The sequence below is a fragment of the Ranitomeya imitator genome, chromosome 2 (assembly GCF_032444005.1).
Source record: "Ranitomeya imitator isolate aRanImi1 chromosome 2, aRanImi1.pri, whole genome shotgun sequence".
Lineage (NCBI taxonomy): Eukaryota > Metazoa > Chordata > Amphibia > Anura > Dendrobatidae > Ranitomeya > Ranitomeya imitator.
Genome location: NC_091283.1, coordinates 324,223,452 through 324,248,352, shown reverse-complemented (window position 1 = coordinate 324,248,352; position 24,901 = coordinate 324,223,452). Strand labels below are relative to the sequence as shown.

At 43.0% G+C, this 24,901-nt stretch overlaps 1 protein-coding gene across 1 annotated transcript in view; it reads left to right on the top strand.

Moving 5' to 3' along the window:
* Window positions 1–24,901, top strand: part of LOC138663510 (oocyte zinc finger protein XlCOF22-like) — a 312,274-nt gene that overhangs the window by 127,341 nt on the left and 160,032 nt on the right. The gene's annotated exons all lie outside the window — the stretch shown is intronic.

The following is a 24,901-nucleotide window of genomic DNA, read 5'->3' as shown; positions in this document are numbered from 1 at the left end:
AACGGTACTGGTGGTTCCCGTAAAATTTAAAAAATATGAATTTTTATTTAAATTACCAATAAAATCAGACAAAGAATCGGGACCACCAGACAAAATAAAAACAATGTCATCAATAAATCTTTGCCAGAGTACCAGATTCGCACCCCAAGGGGAGTTCCCATAAATGGTATCAGACTCCCATTTACCCACATAGAGATTAGCGTAGCTAGGTGCGAATCTGGTACCCATGGCAGTACCCCATTGCTGGGAGTAGTAGTGCGCATTATATTTAAAATAGTTATGAGATAAAATAAAACGCATACACTTTAAAATAAACTGGATTTGGCTTTCTGGAAGTAGACTCTGTTTTTTTTAAAAAGAATTTTGCCGCTTCACAGCCTTTATCATGCTGTATGATGGTATACAATGAGGTAATATCAAGCGTGCCCATAATAAAATGATCCTTCCATTCTATAGTCTCTAATTTTCTAAGAATATGTGTACTGTCTTTTAAATGAGAGGGGAGTTCAGGGACCAGTTTTTGAAGATGGCAATCTATATATTTAGATAAATTTGCTGTTAAACAGTCTACCCCTGATATTATAGGTCTTCCAGGGGGGTTGACTGGGTCTTTGTGAATTTTAGGGAGGTAGTAGAACTGGGCTGTCTTGGGATATTTAATATTTATAAAGTCAAACTCTTTTTTCGTAATAATCCCTTGATCATATCCTTTTTTAATCAGACCCTCCATTTCATGAATATATATATCTGATGGGTCTTGAGATAGGAGACTATAAGTTTGTTGATCTCCTAGCAGCCTTAGACATTCTTTTGTATAGTCCTCCGTATTCAGTATAACTATACCTCCCCCTTTATCGGCTGGTCTGATGGTTATAGCTTTATTGGCTTGTATTTGTTTTATAGCCTGTTGATCCGCATGTGTTAAGTTGTTTCTAAATCTTGTACACCGTTTATCGGGAATTTTTCTAATATCCCGTATAACTTTCTTTTGAAAGGCCTCAAACGATTCTGAATACTCCTGAATCGGATTGAAATTCGAATTGGCCCTCAGAGTGGTATGTATAAATGAGTCCGTCCGACAGGGAGGGTCATTTACTGTAGCAACTTTATTTTTTTTAAAATATTTTTTGACAGCCAATCGTTTCATAAATAGTTTTATACCAATAAAGGCCTGAAATTTGTCAAATTTGACAGTGGGGGCATATTTAAGACCTTTATTTAATATAGAGATTTCCTTAGCATCCAATTTATGGTTACTTAAATTGAATATTTTTTGTTGTTGATTTTCTTCCTCTCCATCTAATTCTTTTTTGTTGTTACTTTGCTTCCTCTTTTTTTGGGCAAGCTTCCCGCCCCTGCAACCCCTTTTTCTAGTATTTTTAGACCCACCTGAAAAAAAGGATGATGTTTATATTTATTCTTTTGTACAGGTTGTACATTGGGGTTAGTTGAGCCAGTAGATTTAACCGTTTTTTTTTAAAGATTTCTTAGGAAGCTTATTGGAACATGATGCAATGGGAGAGTTATCCAGATTAGTATGATTGCCTCTCTATTGATGGATGGGATATCATCCTCGTTATCTAAAACCTGAAATCTGTTCTGAAAGGCGTGTGATGATATGGGAGTATATACCGAGATATTGTCAAGGTAAAAATATACGTCTTTATACACTTTTGTACTTTTATATATTCTTATGCTGTGAAACAATAAGTTTTTCCCCTTTGCTTGCTAATGCAAATTTAACTGTATTTAAGATGGCTGCCAGTATTCACCTTTGCTCCAGATTCGCCCTGCTGAAGAAACGAGTTATACATTCCAGAAGGACAAGTATCATTTCTCTGGAAATGATACTTAAAGCGATGTGGACAAGATGTGGACAAAGGAAGATTCATCAGATGATGTCAGAGCCAACCAGAAGGACTGAATACTAGATACATTGCTTAACCCCTGCCTATCCCCGCCCTCTGCACACCTTCCCCCAATAGATCATGTAGTGATGTGTATTAGAAAATAAAGTCAGTTGCTGAGACGTTACTACACTTTGTAGACATACGGGCAGGCACTGAGTTTGAACCAGATTTTGTCTGACTCATTCTTCACTCCGGTACCACTGCTCTAATTCTAATTTAGAATGACTGGTGAAGGAAGGGTATTGTCGTGACGACCCCGACAATTTGGCGCCCAACGTGGGGCGTGGCCCGCAATCCGAGACCCCCTGGACCCATGCCTGGACGTCCGTGGACGACACCCGTAGTGGCTGACCTCGAGGACTGATCACCCTCTAAACACGGTAAGTGGAGATCGCATACTATGTATGTGTCACACTTGCTAGTGTTTCAGCCGTTATTGGTTAGTCTGTGGTCTCCTTGGGTCTGGGGAGTGACCGGTCGAGTGGTGAGACCGAGCGCGATCCCGTGCCACGCTTCGAACCAGCAACTGAGAGACGTCGCACTCTGCGCGTCCTCGTGTACACCACACCTCCTCCACCGGTCATTGTACTCCATTCAACCACCCTACCCGTGACTGTTGCCTAGTAGTGATAGAGTGAAAGATTGAGAAGTTGTGGATTGGGGGCGGCTTAGAGGAAGGGATAGGAGACGTGGCCTCTGTGATATTGCACGCACATACATCGGTAATTAAGACGTCCCAAGAGGGGGACCACCAGAAACACTTGCACACACTTGCACATATCGGTAATTAAGACGTCCCAAGAGGGGGACCACCAGAAACACTTGCACACACTTGCACATATCGGTAATTAAGACGTCCCAAGAGGGGGACCACCAGAAACACAGTGGAGGGGTCTCACTAGGAGACAGCCTCCCAACATTTAGAATATCGTTACAGGACAGACTGTAATCACTGGTGTTCAGGTTAGGGAAAAATATTGAGCGCGAGGCTCTTTATTCATAGCACGTCAAGCGCGAGGCTCCGTGTTAGGACACAAGTGTTGCTGTCGTTGTCAGCGGCCTACTGCAGAAGGGCGTAGTATTCTGTGAGTCATGTTGCGTCTCTTATAGCAGAAGAAGTCCGTGCCCCACGAGTTAAGTGAGGATGCTGTGGAAGTCAAGACAATAGTAGAGTCACGGGAGGGCAAGAAGGCAGTCAAGAATGTTGAGAGGTTGTACAAGCATGTAGGATTGCCCTCGTCAGGGAGATTGCAGCCATCTACATGGCACCATCTCATGGAGAACAAAAGGGGCATGTTGAAAGAGAAAGGACTGTTAGAACAAGCGCAAGCTCATCTGCGAGTTGCGTGAGGTTTAAAGAATGAGGGATGGAAAGAGGTTGATGGAGAGGGAGGATGAGAGGATGCAGAGCCCGTGTTTGGCTATAAAATACCTCAATCATTGGTTTTTCTAAGGTGTTTTGGTATATGAATTGTGTGAAGGTTTTGTAGAAATTAATTAAGTCTGAGAACTGCTGTATTTCGTTGCTCTGTGTGGTTTTCCGAGACACCCGATGGGAGGGGTCAAACCGCTGAGTTATTGTTTTCTTTTGTGTTGAGGAATGCTGTAAATTCTTATTTCTGTGTTCGCAGCTGATGGGAGGGGTGAACCCCTGCGCGAATTGTTTGTGATTTTTTCCTCTTTGTGCTGCGGGCCAGAGAAAGGGGGGCCAAAGTTTTCAGAAGAACTTAACCTATTCTGTATCAGCAGCTGCGCTCTGTAGCCCCCCCCCCACAGCTTAAAGGACACAACTCGCAGCTCGCTTCCTTATCAGTGGCCCAAGAAACAGATTTCAGCTCCAGCCCCCCTCCCTTACACAAATCCAGTGTCATATTCCAATATCCATTTTAACCCTGTGTCTGGAAATCTCCCTCGCCATGTTAATTCTCAGACCAAGAGCTTGTTTTAATTAGAGTGGATGGCAGACCCAATTGATAGACTCTCACAAAACCTATCCCTGTGGGACCTTTCCCTGAAGTTACTGCTCAGTTCGTAATCTCTCCCTTATGTCCGGTAAATTTACTGGGGACAGATTTATTATCACAAGTTCCGCTCCAGAATATAATTCCAAGATGATGGTCAGATGGTATTTACGTTATATAACCCCTATGCAGATGAATATAATGAGATGTGTATCTTACATGTCCTTTCCCAATCAGTTTGAAAAAAAAATAAAAAATAGGGGGGATAGTGTCTTTAACCCTGGCAGTTAGAATATCCCTATGTCACGTTGCTTCAGTATGTGGGTAATTTTTTTGTTTTGTTGTGTGCACGGACAGAGCAGGAAGCCATTGTTGCCACTGTTAGTTTTCACAAGTATCTGGCAGATCTGAACTGTCGGGTTTCAGCCTCAAAACTTCGGTTCTGCCTTGGTCAAGTGATATTTTTGGGTCACTGTCTCCTTCAGGGTGCCAGACACCTCACAGAAGAAAGAAAAATAGCCGTCAGGAACAAAAGATGAGACTGAGCTCCAGCGTTTCCTTGGACTATGTATTTATTGTTGTTAGTGAATACCGGACGCATCCCGCATAATGCAATTTCTCTACAAAGCCCTGAAAGACTGTTCAAGATGTGGTGATGATTTTGGCAGACTCCACACTGGATACGCTGTTACTATGGAAGAAACTGTAGTGCACGGAGCTGTACTCACTCCCTCCCATCCTGTCAGGACAAGAAGCAGAATTTCAGGATCTGTCTACTGCATGTGTTCTGGCCAAAGACAGGCGGGCTAATATATACACGGACTCACAGTATGCATTTGGTATTGCTCATGATTTCGGAGCCCTATGGACCAATCGAGGATTTGTTACTACTGCCAGGACTCAGTGAAGAATGTTGAAGCTGTTAAAGCCCTCATGGACTCAATCAAATTACCTACTCAGGTGGCCATTATCAAATTTAAGGAGCACGGTACTAGGAACAGGCCACAGACTGTTGGTAACACCTTTGCAGATATGTAAGCAAAAGCTGCTGCTCTCCTACCCGTTGAACAGACCATACTAGCTATGGTGACCACACGCTCTCTGCGTAAACAGTTACAAGTAACACTGACTCTACAGGAACATGACTACGACAGACTGAGGTTTTCTGCCGGACCCCGCAAGACCGCTTAATGACGATGCAGAGAATGTCTCCAAAGGAAGAAGTGAAGCAGTGGAAAGCTGATGGAGCACGTATGGACATGGTCGCTGGAAAAAGGACCAACTTGTGTGTCTCCCTAAGCGGATGTACCCTGCTATTGTCACGTGGGCGCATGGGCCCACACATCGAGGTATCTGTCAGACCTGCAAACCCGGTCAACTTCAACGTGTACCCCCGAAGCATCTTGCTAAGCCCGATTATCCTTTTCAAAAGCTCCAGGTGGACGACAGGACCACATCACGTTGCCTAAGTCTGGAAGGTATGAATATTGTCTGGTGGTTGTCGATATGTTCTCCAGTTGGCCAGAAGCATTCCCCGTTACCAACGTGACTACAAAAACCACAGCAAAGAAACTGGTGATGGAAGTTATATGCAGATATGGTGTTCCAAAAGTTGCTGAAAGTGACCAAGGCCCGGCCTTTTCTTCTCATGTGTATCAGGAGGTTCTGACAATGCTTGGATCCACTGTAGCCCTCCATACTCCGTACCATCCACAATCCAGTGGGAAAGTTAAGAGGCTGAACGGCACACTGAAGGGACAATTGACCAAATTGATGCAGGAGACTACGGCTCCATGGCCAGGGCTCTTACACGTTCGTACTACCCCTAAGGCAAAACATGGCCTGTCCCCATATGAGATATTGTTTGGTGCTAGGTTCTCAGTTGTAAATTTTCAGTCTCAGTAGTTGTCAGAAGAAACTTACCGTGCTGTTCAATATGTTATTCAGCTTAGTAAAAATGTTGCTAACACCCATGTTTTAGTTTCTTCTTCCCTTCCAGATTCAGCAGAAACCGATATTGGTCACAATTTGATGCCTGGTGGTTTTATGGTCGTGAAAAGCTATGTCAGTAAAACTTGAAGGAAAGAGCACCTGGATCTACGCTTCACACTGCAAAAGAGACCGAACTAGCGCTTAGTCACAGTGGTGATCGAAGGAAAATGTTGCTGTTGTTTTTGGTCCTGAGGCTGGGGGCCATCCACGCCCCTACCTTTCCGGCCCCTATTGTAAATAAGAATTCCGGTGCCACTATTCTCTGGGTAAACCTAACGGCCCCGGTAAATATCTGGTGATTTGATTTCTGCAATGTAGTCAAGTGCCCCGAGACTCAACGGGTGGTAGAGGGAATCATCCAGTATTATATATGTGTTAGAAGTCTTCTCCATAGAAACACAAACAGCCCCAAGGACAAATTTATGGTTAGAATGGGTAAGATACAATGTAAGAGTCCAGAATATCTCTGCAGGATGTATGGCTTGTGCTGCAGCGAATATATATCTATACACACATGCATTGTTTTTTCCTGATGACAATACCACTACCTGTGTTATGAATCTGTTGAAGGGTCTAAAGTCCACTGATTGCTCAGATTATGTCCCACTAATTCATGAAGAACCTAAACTAAAGGTCCCAGGGGGAATAACTGTATTAGCTGATAATTATACCTGCTATAATTCCCACGACACTACAGGTACACCAGTAGGGGTCTTCGAGACAGGTTTCTGCAAAGAGAACAGTTCTCTAGATACTGATTTGCTAGCTAATCATACACAGTACATGTACGACATTTATTGGTTATGTGGAGATGGTAAGCTCCGTCCTAGGTTGCCTAATACCTGGACAGGTCAATGCACCCTTGTTAAACTAGCTATGCAGTTCAAGATTTTACCTTGGGATCCAGAGATATCTGATGAATATACCAGAAAGAGGAGAAGTCTCGATCAGCTCCACATGAGTTATGAAGAAAATCCATTGGTGTATGTCGATGGCATTGGAGTGCCAAGGGGGGTGCCTGACCAATTTAAAGCCCAGAACCAGATCTATGCTGGTTTTGCTTCTATAATCCCACAGGTGCAGATTAATAAAAATGTTGTTTGGATCAAATATATATATTACAGTGAACAAAGGTTTGTCAATTTTATCTGTGATGCCTTCCAGGGTATAGTTGAGGAATTGAGCCCTAATACTAGAATGACCCTCCAAAACCGACTAGCCCTTGATATGATCTTAGCTGAGAAAGGAGGAGTCTGTGGGATGGTGGGGGAGGAATGTTGTACCTATATCCCTCAGAACTCTGGGGTAAATGGAAAGACCATGATAGCTCTTAAAAAGATAAATGGGTTAGCAGCAGAATTAAAATCTAATGCTGGAGTAGACACATCTTTCTTTTCCGGTTGGTTGGGTGGGCTCAAAGGATTCCTTCAACAAGCTTGTCTAGTACTGATTGTTCTTCTTGTGGTTGGATCGATAATCCTCTGTTGTGTTATTCCCCTGTATAAAAAGATTATCACTAAGGCAACTCCGACTGGCACCTTCCTCAACCAAGAAGTAGACCCACTAGAGTGCGATGGCACTGATCCAGGGGAGATCCCCAAGTATGTCCCCCTCAAGAAGATAGACAAAACCCCTTACTCTCAGATGATGCAAAGAGATTTAGTTTAGGGACAGTAGGAGAACTCCATGTGAAGCTAGTGAAGGGTTCAGCTGCCTGGAGGCCTCTCGCAAGGGGAGAGCTTCTGAGGTGTCTGGATGAAGAAATCCACCTCCCCTTTCCCCATCACATGGACAGTCTCGAAGGATCTTTCTTTTTAGGGAAAAACTTAGTGTTTAGGGGGGATTGTCAAGGTAAAAATATACGTCTTTATACACTTTTGTACTTTTATATATTCTTATGCTGTGAAACAATAAGTTTTTCCCCTTCGCTTGCTAATGCAAATTTAACTGTATTTAAGATGGCTGCCAGTATTCACCTTTGCTCCAGATTCGCCCTCCTGAAGAAACGAGTTATACATTCCAGAAGGACAAGTATCATGTCTCTGGAAATGATACTTAAAGCGATGTGGACAAGATGTGGACAAAGGAAGATTCATCAGATGATGTCAGAGCCAACCAGAAGGACTGAATACTAGATACATTGCTTAACCCCTGCCTATCCCCGCCCTCTGCACACCTTCCTTCAATAGATCATGTAGTGATGTGTATTAGAAAATAAAGTCAGTTGCTGAGACGTTACTACACTTTGTAGACATACGGGCAGGCACTGAGTTTGAACCAGATTTTGTCTGACTCATTCTTCACTCCGGTACCACTGCTCTAATTCTAATTTGGAATGACTGGTGAAGGAAGGGTATTGTCGTGACGACCCCGACAATATCATGAACAGAGGGCCAAGATTTTTCTGAGATTATACTAGCTCCCAATACTTTAGAAGTACTTAGATCATCCCTGCCTTCCTCCTCATCAGTGAGGTGTATGGAGAACTGTTCCTCCATTGCCATACTATTTGATGTTTCATCTAATGTTATAAATTGGTTCGTGTTCATATGGTTGTGTATGCCCTCTAATCTTGTCGCATTACCATTAGAGTTATCAATATTCAGGTTATAGGGGGATGAACCATGTGAGGGAGGTATGGTCCAATCAGGGACCATATCCCTCCCAAATTTGGACTGTTTTTTATCCAGGATCTCTTTTTCTTTCACCAGGATCCTAATCCTAATGCTTTTGGATAGTTTTATAACATCCGGGTGTTTTTCAAACGGTTTTATCTCATCAAATAATTTCGAGATGTTCTTTTTTAACCCCGCCAGATGCTGCTTTCTTTTAGCAATTATAAAAGAAACAGTCCTAACGGAGAATTCTTTAAACATCGCTTCCCATTCTTTCACCGTGTCCGGATCCCCTATATCCCCTGAAATAGGTTTATACACTATAAGACCTTTAGGTATACAATTAAAAGACAAATATCGTTCTAATGTGGCAATTTCCCAGAGATCCCTCATTTCTTTAATCAAATAATGTTCAAGATTTTTTAAAGTTTCTATTGCCGATGTGGCATCTTCATTATTAGGAGTTTTAGAGGGATCCACCTGGGTCTGCTTAAAAAACTTCTGAATGGTAAGAATCTTTTTGTTTCTATCTGAAACAAGGTCCCTCATTGTGGGATATCGTGTGGTGCTGCTACCTGGTATAGGTGGTGTAATAATAATAAAAGATCAAAACTGAAAAAGAACCTGTAGCGCTCACACTAAATTACAACTGCAGCAAACAGTATAGCGGTACCACCCGCCCGCAAATAAATCAATAAATCTGGTATAAATAAAAAGAAACTGTCTGCGCTGAAAAACCACTAGAGGACCAGGTTAGTAGATCTAACCAAAAAATATCAAAGAGTGGAACCGTATTAATATAAGAAAACAACCTAATACCGCCAAACATATAAAAACAAATAGTTAAAAATATATATTACATCACTACCTGAAGGAATAATCCAAGGGAGATGTGGATTTCTTCAGTGTAGTAAGCTAGAGTCACCCAAGAAGGGGTAAAGTAAAGTCATTGCCCGATGTAAACTGTGCAGGGAACGATGATGCGGCGTCTTCCAATGTCCTTCACACTTGCGGTGCCCGAGAAAGAGTCGGGTGAAACGTAATCCACGAGTTGTCCTGTGTATATCCGGATAGCAGGCACTGCCCCGGCCGGTGGCAGCACTCGCCTGCGTTCAATGGAGAGTGTCCACGCTACTGGACAAAGCCGTTAGGTGTTCTGCGATAGCAGGACCTAATGTGACGTCACACTCACGTGAGTAATCACATGATAGGCTATGGAAAGAGCTTGGGACCAATTCATACGCGTTTCGGAGACAAACGATCTCCTTCCTCAGGGATGGTCCTGTAGCGGTATTGCGCTCTTATATAGTTAGCGGTGGACACACAGCCATATTAAGAATTGAACGCAAATAGCTCGATCTCGCTATTAAGACCTCTCAGGATTAACGTGTCCAATAAAAAATCATCTTAGTCTCTTCCCTGGACATTTGTTTAATGAAATCCCCCCTCTTCAGCTACTTTGTACTACTTTGAGGCCAGTGAAAGTGGTTCCGCAAATAGACCCTTCATGATGAGTCAAAAAATGTTTAGAGAGAGGGTGCCCTACAAATTTTTTCTTTATATTCCTAATATGTTCATTTATCCTTGTGTGAAGGGCTCTTTTGGTTCTGCCTATATATACCTTCTCACAAGGACATGTAATTGCATATATAACCCCCTTGGTATTACAAGAAATGAAGTTCCTAATTCTCCAATTAATAGTCCCCTTCTCAAATAACTGCTGTTTCTCACTTTTTAACAATTTACATGGTTTACACTTTAAACATGGGAAGAAACCTAGGGGTGTGTTGGTAAATGAATATTTAATTGGAGGAAAATTACGTGGAACTGTAGGAGCTATTTTGTTACCCAGATTAAGGGCTTTTTTATAGATAAACAGTGGACGTTCTGGGAGTTTTTCACCGATCACCTTGTCCTCTCTTAAGATGTCCCAATGTCTACTTACAATGTTCTTAAACAGATGAGTATTTGCACTATATCTCGTAATAATTGGGACTTTGTCTAACCATCCTTCCTTGCTGATTTTTTCTTTTGTTTGCAAAAGACCAGATCTTGGTAATTTTTTTACCTGATTTTCAGCAAGGGACAAAGAACTGTGGGAGTAACCCTTCTGTATGAATTTATCTATCAGACTTTTAGATTCCTGCATAAAATCTTGCTCCCGAGAACAATTTCTATGTGCCCTGATCATCTGGCTTTTGGGCACATTTAACAACCAGTTAGGGAGATGGCAGCTATCCAATGAAATATAATTATTGCCATCTGTAGGTTTATGGAAAGTTCTTGTATGGATGGCACCCTCCTCAATAAAAATATTAAGGTCTAAAAAATTAATAGAAACGGTACTGGTGGTTCCCGTAAAATTTAAAAAATAAGAATTTTTATTTAAATTACCAATAAAATCAGACAAAGAATCGGGACCACCAGACCAAATAAAAACAATGCCATCAATAAATCTTTGCCAGAGTACCAAATTCGCACCCCAAGGGGAGTTCCCATAAATGGTATCAGACTCCCATTTACCCACATAGAGATTAGCGTAGCTAGGTGCGAATCTGGTACCCATGGCAGTACCCCATTGCTGGGAGTAGTACTGCGCATTATATTTAAAATAGTTATGAGATAAAATAAAACGCATACACTTTAAAATAAACTGGATTTGGCTTTCTGGAAGTAGACCCTGTTTTTTTAAAAAGAATTCTGCCGCTTCACAGCCTTTATCATGCTGTATGATGGTATATAATGAGGTAATATCAAGCGTGCCCATAATAAAATGATCCTTCTATTCTATATTCTATTCTCCCCCCTGGAAGACCTATAATATCAGGGGTAGACTGTTTAACAGCAAATTTATCTAAATATATAGATTGTCATCTTCAAAAACTGGTCCCTGAACTCCCCTCTCATATAAAAGACAGTACACATATTCTTAGAAAATTAGAGAATATAGAATGGAAGGATCATATTATTATGGGCACGCTTGATATTACCTCATTATATACCATCATACAGCATGATAAAGGCTGTGAAGCGGCAGAATTCTTATTAAAAAAACAGGGTCTACTTCCAGAAAGCCAAATCCAGTTTATTTTAAAGTGTATGCGTTTTATTCTATCTCATAACTATTTTAAATATAATGCGCACTATACTCCTAGCAATGGGGTACTGCCATGGTTACCAGATTCGCACCTAGCTACGCTAATCTCTATGTGGGTAAATGGGAGTCTGATACCATTTATGGGAACTCCCCTTGGGGTGCGAATCTGGTACTCTGGCAAAGATTTATTGATGGCATTGTTTTTATTTGGTCTGGTGGTCCCGATTCTTTGTCTGATTTTATTGGTAATTTAAATAAAAATTCATATTTTTTAAATTTTACGGGAACCACCAGTACCGTTTCTATTAATTTTTTAGACCTTAATATTTTTATTGAGGAGGGTGCCATCCATACAAGAACTTTCCATAAACCTACAGATGGCAATAATTATATTTCATTGGATAGCTGCCATCTCCCTAACTGGTTGTTAAATATGCCCAAAAGCCAGATGATCAGGGCACATAGAAATTGTTCTCGGGAGCAAGATTTTATGCAGGAATCTAAAAGTCTGATAGATAAATTCATACAGAAGGGTTACTCCCACAACTCTTTGTCCCTGGCTGAAAATCAGGTAAAAAAATTACCAAGATCTGGTCTTTTGCAAACAAAAGAAAAAATCAGCAAGGAAGGACGGTTAGACAAAGTCCCAATTATTACGAGATATAGTGCAAATACTCATCTGTTTAAGAACATTGTAAGTAGACATTGGGACATCTTAAGAGAGGACAAGGTGATCGGTGAAAAACTCCCAGAACGTCCACTGTTGTGAATTCTGTGGTCAAGCTCCCTCCTGTGGTCATGAGTGGTACTTCGGCTGGTTCTGTCCATGGGCTTCCTCTGGTGGATGTAAGTGGGGCTGCGGCTTCTGAGTTTCCTTCCTCAGGTGACGAGGTTAAGTCGTTAGGTGCTGCTCTATTTAACTCCACCTAGTTCTTTGCTCCTGGCCTCCAGTCAATGTTCCAGTATTGGTCTTGCTCTCTCCTGGATCGTTCTTGTGACCTGTCTTCCCTGCATAAGCTAAGTTCTGCTTGTGTTTCTTTGTTTGCTATTTTTTCTGTCCAGCTTGCTATTTTGGTTTGTCTTGCTTGCTGGAAACTCTGGGACGCAGAGGGAGCACCTCCGTACCGTTAGTCGGTGCGGAGGGTCTTTTTGCGCCCTCTGCGTGGTTGTTTGTAGGTTTTTGTGCTGACCGCAAAGCTATCTTTCCTATCCTCGGTCTATTCAGTAAGTCTGGCCTCACTTTGCTAAAATCTATTTAATCTCTGTGTTTGTATTTTCATCTTTACTCACAGTCATTATATGTGGGGGGCTGCCTTTTCCTTTTGGGGAATTTCTCTGAGGCAAGGTAGGCTTATTTTTCTATCTTCAGGGCTAGCTAGTTTCTTAGGCTGTGCCGAGGCGCCTAGGTCTGGTCAGGAGCGCTCCACGGCTACTTCTAGTGTGGTGTGATAGGATTAGGGATTGCGGTCAGCAGATTTCCCACGTCTCAGAGCTCGTCCTATGTTATTAGTAACTATCAGGTCACTTTGTGTGCTCTTAACCACCAGGTCCATTGTGTTTCTAAACCACCAGTTCATAACAGTCCACTGTTTATCTATAAAAAGCCCTTAATCTGGGTAACAAAATAGCTCCTACAGTTCCACGTAATTTTCCTCCAATTAAATATTCATTTACCAACACACCCCTAGGTTTCTTCCCATGTTTAAAGTGTAAACCATGTAAATTGTTAAAAAGTAAGAAACAGCAGTTATTTGAGAAGGGGACTATTAATTGGAGAATTAGGAACTTCATTTCTTGTAATACCAAGGGGGTTATATATGCAATTACATGTCCTTGTGAGAAGGTATATATAGGCAGAACCAAAAGAGCCCTTCACACAAGGATAAATGAACATATTAGGAATATAAAGAAAAAATTTGTAGGGCACCCTCTCTCTAAACATTTTTTGACTCATCATGAAGGGTCTATTTGCGGAACCACTTTCACTGGCCTCAAAGTAGTACAAAGTAGCTGGAGAGGGGGGGATTTCATTAAACAAATGTCCAGGGAAGAGACTAAGATGATTTTTTTATTGGACACGTTAATCCCGAGAGGTCTTAATAGCGAGATCGAGCTATTTGCGTTCAATTCTTAATATGGCTGTGTGTCCTCCGCTAACTATATAAGAGCGCAATACCGCTACAGGACCATCCCTGAGGAAGGAGATCGTTTGTCTCCGAAACGCGTAGGAATTGGTCCCAAGCTCTTTCCATAGCCTATCACGTGATTACTCACGTGAGTGTGACGTCACATTAGGTCCTGCTATCGCAGAACACCTAACGGCTTTGTCCAGTAGCGTGGACACTCTCCATTGAACGCAGGCGAGCGCTGCCACCGGCCGGGGCAGTGCCTGCTATCCGGATATACACAGGACAACTCGTGGATTACGTTTCACCCGACTCTTTCTCGGGCACCGCAAGTGTGAAGGACATTGGAAGACGCCGCATCATCGTTCCCTGCACAGTTTACATCGGGCAATGACTTTACTTTACCCCTTCTTTGGTGACTCTAGCTTACTACACTGAAGAAATCCACATCTCCCTTGGATTATTCCTTCAGGTAGTGATGTAATATATATTTTTAACTATTTGTTTTTATATGTTTGGCGGTATTAGGTTGTTTTCTTATATTAATACGGTTCCACTCTTTGATATTTTTTGGTTAGATCTACTAACCTGGTCCTCTAGTGGTTTTTCAGCGCAGACAGTTTCTTTTTATTTATACCAGATTTGATGATCATGCTGTCTATCAAAGTATGGACAGTCTCAGCACACATCTGTACTAGATTGGATGGCCAAGCTGTCAGTAACTGCATCCCAGACACCCTGAGGGGTGGAACCGTGACAATACATGTATGTATAGATACACATACCTCTATTATGAAATATTCTCCATATTGTCTTCTGTTAAAGACAAGGTAATACTGGACTGACACAGGAGAAATGTTATAAACAATTTCCATATGACCTCATAGAAATACACCTGTGATTTCATTGAGTCCATTAGCTTTAATGTATTTAGCCAGTATATTTCCTTTCTCTTGAGTCTTACACGATTCTGAGTTTCCACAGAGACGTGTTCAATGGGGCTAATACGCATTTTATTGCTGTCTTTGTTGTGATTTAGGATGTAGTGTCTCGATAACCCGTGAAGGAGAAAGCCATTATGTATGTTGGCTCTATGGGAATTAACCCTTTTGTGTAAAGGCTGTGTTGTGCGGCCACCAAACTGCTTGTTACAGGGACACTCGATCATATAAATGATGGAGAAATTGAAAACGATTCATTGGAGCTGTTGGAAATAACTCAGGTACCATGTACCACCATGACATATAGAATGACAACATTGGCAATTCTTGGTATTACATTTATGAATGCCGCATGCTCAATGTTTGGGGTTCATCATGTTCATATTATTTTTAATCTACTGGGTGCTGAGATATTTTTCATAGTTGGAGCTGTACGGCAGGTCAATGCTGGATTCCTGGGAAGATGTTTCCCTAGGATGGGATCATTCAGGAGAATATAACAATATCCCTGAATAGTTTTCCGTATTTCTTTATGGTGTGTATTGAATGCGGTGATGAAATTGGTCTCATATTTGACACATGACGTCTTGTTTTTGGTTATAAGTAAGGATTCCTGATCCCACACCTTGACATTGATGAAAGCACGTTTTCATAACTTTGTTGGACATTTTTGGTTTTGGAATCTTTTAGGACATTAGCCTGGACATTGAAGTCTGAATCTAATGTACAATTCTTCCTAATTCTCGTACCTTGACTCTGAGGAATATTGTCTAACCACTTGGTGTAATGTCCACCCGTATAGTGTATATAACTGTTAGTATCCACTTTCTTAAAAATGTATGAGTACAGATGCGATTATCCAAAATAAAAATTGTAAAGTCGAAAAAGTCAATGCTTTCAGTATTGATGGTGGGAGCAAAGGAAAGTCCCTAATCATTGGTATTAATGTCCTGGATGAAGGATTGAATACCCCACCTAGAATTATCTCATTTAAAATACAGGTCATCTATGAACCTTTTATAAATAATCAAGTTTTCTTCAAAAAAATTATTAAAAATATTATAAATATTTCTTCAAAAATACCCATAAATAAATTTGCATACGAGGGTGCGACCTTCAAACCCATTGCGGTCCCAAGTCGCTGATGGTAAAATTCTCTTTGGAATGTAAATAAATTATTATGTAAGATAAAGGATGGGCTATAAAAAGTCTTTCTGATGTTCAGAAAGTCTTAAATCCATATTCAGATATTTCTTGAAACATAAGACCAATATCATGTTGTGTATTCGAGTACAGTGAGGCCACGTCCAGTGTCATGAAAAGATAAGTGGGTTTCCATTCAATATCCTGCAATATTTGAATTAAATGAGAGGAATCCCTGAGATGACTTTCAAGGTTAAGAACATGGATTTGCATAATTGTATCTGTGTATTCCGATAGATTGTAAGGGACGGACACCTGAAATAATTGGTCTTCCAGGGGCATTATTAAGGTTTTTATGGATCTTGGGTAGGTGACAAAAAAGGAGGTTGATGGATTTTTAATGGATAAGAAGCTCTTCTCAGCTTGACTTGATACACCATTGAGAAACGCTTTGGTAAGTAGAGCGCTATATTCCAGAATTGCTTTAGTAATTGCTCAGAGGTTGTTTTAACATAATAATTGTTATCCGAGAGGCTTCGTAGTGCTTCCTTACAATGATCCTCACGGTTCTGTATAACAATACCCCCACCGATCTTATTGCAATATTTTTGTTTTCACTTAATGACCGGAGGGCTTCCCTTTCTCCGTCAGGTTGTGTGTGTTTTTTATTTTGTTCGTCGGATTTTCCGTGATCGATTTATTAAGGAGTAGGTTATTGAAAGTGTTAAGGTGATGACCTTTATTCTCTGTGGAATAAAAATTGGACTTCCCTAACCAGGTAACCAGTATTATCCTGTGGTATGGGAAGAGTGGATTTTGATTTTTCACTGTCAATAATAAAGTGTCATTTCAGTGTCATTTTCCTAACAAATACTTGTAAGTCAAGAAAAAGGTCAAAATCTTTATAATAAAAAGTGGGGCAAAAGGAGAGACCTTTAGATAATAATGAGGATTCTACAGCTGTTAACTGATATCCTGGTAGATTATATATATTAGAAGGCTGAACTATTTGTGGTTGGAAGAGCGGGTTATTTTCCCTTTCTTTTGTTCTCTTTCTTCCTCCCCTGAATCCCCTATATGAATTTTTCTTTTTCCTGGCTTTAGGGGAAAAAATGATTATTTGATCCTTTTTGGGAGAGAGTATCTGGGGTAGAAAAATGAACCAGGGCATTTGTTCCTACAGATGTATTGTCTATAGTAATCCTGTCATTCCCACAGGTTGAGGTCTGAGTGGAAACCAATGTCAGGTGTGGTGTCATGAATGGAAAAAAGTTAATGAGAAAGTCCATAAAACAAAGGTAAATTATAGTTCATGAGAAAACAAAAAACACTTACCTACATTGATTATATTAAAAAGTACCTATGAATTTAGTGAGATCACCTAAAAGAATGAATAAAAATGTATGTGAAATGAAAGAAAAAGTTCTTGCCATTAAATAAATCATTTATAAATGGTGTTATTGAGTTGTGTCAGTAGTTTCCTATATGAGATGTGAACTGGTGATCTGAAAGGTTCTGAAGTCACAGGTATAGTGGTGTAAAGCTGTGCACCACTAGAGAACTTGATGGATCAGCACTGGCCTGAAAAAAGAGGATTATTGGAAAAGAATCCATTGAACCTAAAGACGAATACTTAACCCAATGGTTGATAAATAATAAGAATGAATGTCAGCCTGGGGTGTTACATACTGAGAAATGGAAGTGCTGACAAAACAAGAATGTGATTGAATCTTGTATGTGACGGCTGTCTATTCCAAGAGCGCGTGTTGTTCCTGATCGCGGCTGTTCTGGTAACAGGAGACATAAACCTATTGAGCATGTATCGGGGCCAAGCTACTATGGTGGAAGCTAATAGATCGTGTAGTGAATGGGAGTGAGGGAAAATGAAGGAGGTGTCGTAGATGAGATGAATAATGTATACAAAGAGTTTCGGATGATCACTCAGGCTACAGAACGGAGGATCCAGTGGAGGAGCACTATGGATGCCAGAGACTACGAAAAAACTGGGGGAATGAACTACACACACAGGAATTGGCGGCAGGTGTGTAGTATAAAATATGGTATATATCGAGATATGAAAAGAATAATTATCCAATGTGATGTAAACAAACTATGTGTTATTATACATAATAAATAGAACTAGGAAGCTATGCACCGTAAAACTGTATACATTTTATTAGTAAATCAATTAAAATGTAATATAACATATGTTAAAATCCACTAGAGGGGGACAACAGTGCAAAGAGAGCAACCATACAAGAGACTATAGTACCACAATACAATTCCGTATTGCCCCAACCAAAAGGTCAATAACAAGATGTTGAAGATTAAACAAAAGGCATTGTTGCATCAGGGTAATGAGCAAGAAACCAGGTCTGGCCTACATAAATGCGAGGGCAAGTACATATGATGGCATATATAACATTGGATGTTTTGCAATTGATGTAAGATTTCAACCTGTATGATGTCTGGTCGGTGGGACTGAAAAAGGAGTCACGAGTAGGGTGCATGTACGAACATACAGTACAATTCCCACATGGAAAAGAGCCTTTAAGGACAATTCCACGGTTAAGTTTACATGTGGGCCTGGTATAGTGGCTCCTCATGAGCATGTCCCTAAAGTTGGGGGCCCTTCTAGCGGTCACTAGAGGTCGTGGACTGACTACTTGTGCCGTTTGCATGTCAGTGGTCAAGGTTCTCCAATGATTGTTCAGGATATTCCTTACCTGGTTTCACTGGGTATGATATCCTGTAATGAAGCGTGCAAAGTTGTCCGTTTTTTTTCTTTGTAGAGACCAGTAAAGTATCTTGCGACTGTGATCTGGCTCCCTGGTAAGCCCGAGAGATGCATCTCTTGGGATAACTTCTCCTCCTGAGTCTTTCAGTAAGATCAGGAGATTCCTTCCGAAAATCTTCATCATTTGTATTAGCCACCATTCTTGCACCCCCACATTTGACTTAGTATATCATTGTGGTGCGCCGGCTACCCAAATTGTGTCTAACGCTTCGCTAATTGGTCGAGGCCGGCCGAATCCTGTGTATAAATTGCATTATTCTGAAAACTTCATAAATAAACTACATACATATTTTAGAATACCCGATGCGTTAGAATCGGGCCACCATCTAGTTATAAATAAAGGTGATAAAAAACATGAAAAATTTATGAATGTATTAGAAGTATGTTAAAAATATTAAAATAATTAAGATCCCCAATGAATAGACCAATAATATGATGAATATGATGAACTAGATGGTGGCCCGATTCTAACGCATTGGGTATTCTAGAATATGCATGTCCTCGTAGTATATTGCCCAGTCACATAGTATATTGCCCAGCCACGAACTATATAGCCCAGCCACGTAGTATATTGCCCAGCCACGTACTATATTGCCCAGTCTCGTAGTATATTGGCCAGCCACGTAGTATATTGCCCAGCCACGAACTATATTGCCCAGCCACGTAGTATATTGCCCAGTCACGTAGTATATTACCCAGTCACGTAGTATATTGCCCAGTCACATACTATATTGCCCAGCCACGAACTATATTGCCCAGCCACGTAGTATATTGCCCAGCCACGTAGTATATTGCCCTGTCACGTAGTATATTACCCAGTCACGTAGTATATTGCCCAGTCACATAGTATATTGCCCAGCCACGAACTATATTGCCCAGCCACGTAATATATTGCCCAGCCACGTAGTATATTGCCCAGTCACGTAGTATATTACCCAGTCACGTAGTATATTGCCCAGTCACATACTATATTGCCCAGCCACAAACTATATTGCCCAGCCATGTACTATATTGCCAAGCCATGTACTATATTGCCCAGTCTCGTAGTATATTGGCCAGCCACGTAGTATATTGCCCAGCCACGTAGAATATTGCCCAGCCACGTACTATATTGTCCAGCCACGTAGTATATTGCCCAGCTATGTAGTATATTGCCCAGTCACGTAGTATATTGCCCAGTCACGTAGTATATTGCCCAGCCACGTAGTATATTGCCCAGTCACATAGTATATTGTCCAGCCACGTAGTATATTGCCCAGCCATGTAGTATATTGCCCAGTCACGTAGTATATTGCCCAGCCACGTAGAATATTACCCAGCCACATAGAATATTGCCCAGCCACCTAGAATATTACCCAGCCACGTAGTGTATTGCCCAGCCACGTAGTATATTGCCCAGCCACATAGTATATTGCACAGCCACGTAGTATATTGCCCAGTCATGTAGTATATTGCACAGCCACGTAATAAACAGCACAGAGCCATGCAGTATATTGCCCAGCCACGTAGTATATTGCACAGCGATGTAGTATATTGCCCAGCCACATAGTATATTGCCCAGCCACGTAGTATATTGCCCAGTCACGTAGTATATTGCCCAGTCACGTAGTATATTGCCCAGTCACATAGTATATTGCACAGCCACGTAATATACAGCACAGAGCCACATAGTATATTGCCCAGTGATGTAGTATATTGCCCAGCCACGTTGTATATTGCACAGCGACGTAGTATATTGCACAGCGACGTAGTATATTGCACAGCGACGTAGTATACAGCAGAGCCACGTAGTATATTGCCCAGTCACGTAGTATATTGCCCAGTCACGTAGCATATTGCCCAGTCACGTAGTATATTGCCCAGTCACATAGTATATTGCACAGCCACGTAATATACAGCAGAGCCACGTAGTATATTGCCCAGTGACGTAGTATATTGCCCAGCCACGTAGTATATTGCACAGCGACGTAGTATACAGCACAGAGCCACGTAGTATATTGCCCAGTCACGTAGTATACAGCACAGACACGTAGTATATTGCCCAGTCACGTATGTAACAGGTTAAAAAATAAAAAAGAAACATACTCACCATCCGAAGAGCCTGTTGTAGTTCCGGCGCTTGTGTGCGGTGTCCGGTCCCAGGATTGGTATGAGCGCAGGACCTTCCATGACGCCGCGGTCACATGACCGTGACGCCGCGGTCACATGACCGTGACGTCATGGAAGGTCCTTCTCCCATAGCATCTTGGGAAGCGGAAACTGCCGCTTACAGTGCCGAGGAGAGGATGCGACGGCGGAAGGTGAGAATAAGGTTTTTTTTATTATTATTATTATTATCAATAGATCGTTTTACTATTGATGCTGCATATGCAGCATCAATAGTAAAAAGTTGGGGACACACAGGGTTAATAGCGGCGGTAACGGAGTGCGTTACCCACGGCATAACACGGTCCGTTACCGCCGGCATTAACCCTGTTTTAGCGGTGACCGGAGGGGAGTATGCAGGCGACAGGCACTGAATGCGGGGAGTAAGGAGCGGCCATTTTCTTCCGGACTGTGCCCGTCGCTGATTGGTCGCGGCAGCCATGACAGGCAGCTGGCGAGACCAATCAGTGAATGAATAACCGTGACAGACGGACAGACAGACGGAAGTGACCCTTAGACAATTATATAGTAGATATGACAATAAAATGTTATAATAAATAACACAATTTATGAAGTAAAAAAGGTGGTGACAAAACTGCATCTATGATTTCACTAAGTCCATTTGCAGTAAGGTGTTTAGTTTATAAATCCAAAAGATTTCTTTCCGATGTAGTTGTCCAGTGCGATTCTGAACCTGTGGGGGAATCTTCTCTATGGGGAATATTTTCAGTTGTGTGTAATCTTTATTGTGTTTGATGGTGCAGTGGCGTGAAAGCCCATGATTGAGAAAACCCTATTGGATCTGGGAACGGTGTGAGTTCAGCCTTTTGTGGAGGGGTTGGGTCGTCCTTCTCACATATACATTCTGACATTAGCATATAATCACATATATAACGTAACTGGTGGAACATGACATGGGACTTTTCATGGGGAAAATTTCACCTGTAGAATAAAGGCTGAATTTAGAGACACCATGGCAGATCGCATGACAACATGGATCATTTTACATATTGCTTGTAATGATTTTATTTGGAAGACACGCCACTTTTAACGAATCTCCCATTTTTTTTATCTTTCTTGGTAATAGGACATTTTTTTTAATGATGGAGCTCTATTCGAAATGTCAAAGAGGGATTGCTGGGTAATGGTTTTCCCACTCCAGCTGTCTGACATGCTCATGATTCTCCTGCAGAGTACGTGAGTAACTCAATATATCACCCAGGTAAACTACCACAAATCTACCAACCAGTGAGAAAAACATATAATTTGTGAAATTTTCAAAGACTGATGGAGCATTGCTTAATCCGAATGGCAGCACCAAATTTTCAATATGACCCTCAGGTGTACTGAATGTGGTCTTCCATTCGTCACCATGGCGTATACGTATAAGGTTATATACCTCTGTAACGCTCGCACCCTGACTGGCGCTAGCGAGGATTGTGGCCCCACTGTGCCACCAACCAGACTACCCAGGAGGGGCGAGACTAAGCAGCTACCTTGGTGTTCACTGGAGCCTCTAGTAGTGAGATCAGGCTTGTGCAGCAGGTAATTGCCAGGTTCCACTCCAGGGCGGTGTCTGGCCATAGCAGTTGATCCCACTGGGGAACGGATGTCTATTGACAGGTGCGGGCAAGTACACACGGGCACGACTGGTACTCTGGCAGGCACGACTGGCACTCTGACAGGCAGGTGGGCACGGAACACACTGGGGGAATCAGGATGGTAACAGGTAGGGCAGGAACACAGGCAGGTAAGAGTAGGGAACAGATAGGAACCAGCTCAGACTGGAGGGACAGGAACTGCTTCAGGAGACACTGGAATACAGGCAGGTACGAGTAGGATAAGGAATCGAGTAGTAACAGTACAGACTGGAAGGACAGGAATTGTAAGGGACCAATGCAGACTAGAAGGTCAGGGACACACAGGGTGCGGAGCGGGAGCAGGGCAGAGCCACAGGAGAAGAGACGGGAGTAGAGCAGAGCCGCAGAATGCGGCAAGCAGAGCACAGCGGAAATGCAGGTTGCGGTGAGTAGAGCAAAGCCACAGGATGCGGAAAGCAAAGTAGAGCCGCAGGTTGTGGTGAGCATAGCAGAACCGCAGGTAGCAGTGAGCAGAGTGGAGCAGAACCGCAGGTAGCAGCGAGCAGAGACGCAGGTTGCGGCGTGCAGAGGAGCAGGTTGCGGCGAGCAGAGCAGAAGGGGTGGGCACACGGATACGCACAGCTGAGCGAGAAAGGCAACAGACAAGGAGAAAAACATGTACAGGTAAAGACCAGAGTACAGACAGGGACAGACAAAGGAACAAGTACAGGAGAAGGATTCAGGCCTGGGTATACAGCCCCCCAGGGTGGCGGAAACAGGAACAGGCCTGGGTATGCAGCCCCCAGGGTGGCAGAAAGAGGAACAGGCCTGGGTATACAGCCCCCCAGGTGGCAGAAACAGGAACAGGCCTGGGTATACAGCCCCCCAGGTGGCAGAAACAGGAACAGGCCTGGGTATGCAGCCCCCAGGGTGGCAGAAACAGGAACAGGCCTGGGTATACAGCCCCCCAGGGTGGCGGAAACAGGAACAGGCCTGGGTATGCAGCCCCCAGGGTGGCAGAAAGAGGAACAGGCCTGGGTATACAGCCCCCCAGGTGGCAGAAACAGGAACAGGCCTGGGTATGCAGCCCCCCAGGTGGCAGAAACAGGCCTGGGTATACAGCCCCCCAGGTGGCAGAAACAGGAACAGGCCTGGGTATGCAGTCCCCAGGTGGCAGAAACAGGAACAGGCCTGGGTATACAGCCCCCCAGGTGGCAGAAACAGGAACAGGCCTGGGTATACAGCCCCCCAGGTGGCAGAAACAGGAACAGGCCAGAGTATACAGCCCCCCAGGTGGCAGAAACAGGAACAGGCCTGGGTATGCAGCCCCCAGGGTGGCAGAAACAGGAACAGGCCTGGGTATGCAGCCCCCAGGGTGGCAGAAACAGGAACAGGTCTGGGTATACAGCTCCCAGGGTGGCAGAAACAGGAACAGGCCTGGGTATGCAGCCCCAAGGGTGGCAGAAACAGGAACAGGCCTGGGTATGCAGCCCCCAGGGTGGCAGAAACAGGAACAGGCCTGGGTATGCAGCCCCAAGGGTGGCAGAAATAGGAACAGGCCTGGGTATACAGCTCCCAGGGTGGCAGAAACAGGAACAGGCCTGGGTATGCAGCCCCAAGGGTGGCAGAAACAGGAACAGGCCTGGGTATGCAGCTTCCAGGGTGGCAGACACAGGAACAGGCCTGGATATGCAGCCCCCAGGGTGGCAGAAACAGGAACAGGCCTGGGTATACAGCTCCCAGGGTGGCAGAAACAGGAACAGGCCTGGGTATACAGCCACCAGGGTGGCAGAAATAGGAACAGGCCTGGGTATGCAGCTCCCAGGGTGGCAGAAACAGGAACAAGCCTGGGTATGCAGCCACCAGGGTGGCAGAAACAGGAACAGGCCTGGGTATGCAGCCCCCAGGGTGGTGGAAACGAGACACTGATGACTCATGGCAATTGGCTGGGGACAAATTAGAAGTGTGCACACAGTCTCTATAAGGCTATGTGCACACTTTGCAGATTCCACTGCGGATTTTTCCGCAGCGGAATTGCAAAATCCGCAGTGAAAACCCATCGCGGTTTTTACTGCGGATTTATCGCGGTTTTTACTGCGTTTTCTTCTGCGGATTTTCAACTGCAGTTTTCTATTGGAGCAGCTGAAAATCCGCAGAAAAGAAGTGACATGCTGCGGAATGTAATCCGCAGCGTTTCCGCGCGGATTTTTCTGCAGCATGTGCACAGCGTTTTTTGTTTCCCATAGGTTTACATTGAAATGTAAACTCATGGGAAACTGCTGCGGATCCGCAGCGGTCAAATCCGCTGCGGATCCGCAGCAAAATCCGCAAAGTGTGAATATAGCCTAAGACTCTGGAAGTGATGGGGTTGCCGCCCTATGTATGCAGCAAGGACATGAGGCCCAGAGCAAGGATCCAGCAGAAGACAGAACTCACAGCATGGCCCAGAGTGGTGAGTAAGATGGGAGCTGTGAAGTCATGCAGTGACGCCAGCAGGGATGTTACAGCCTCTCTTATGTTGAATTTGTAAAATCATTTATCTCCAGATAATTGGTTAAACAGGTCAGGTATAAGAGGTAAAGGACAGGGATTGT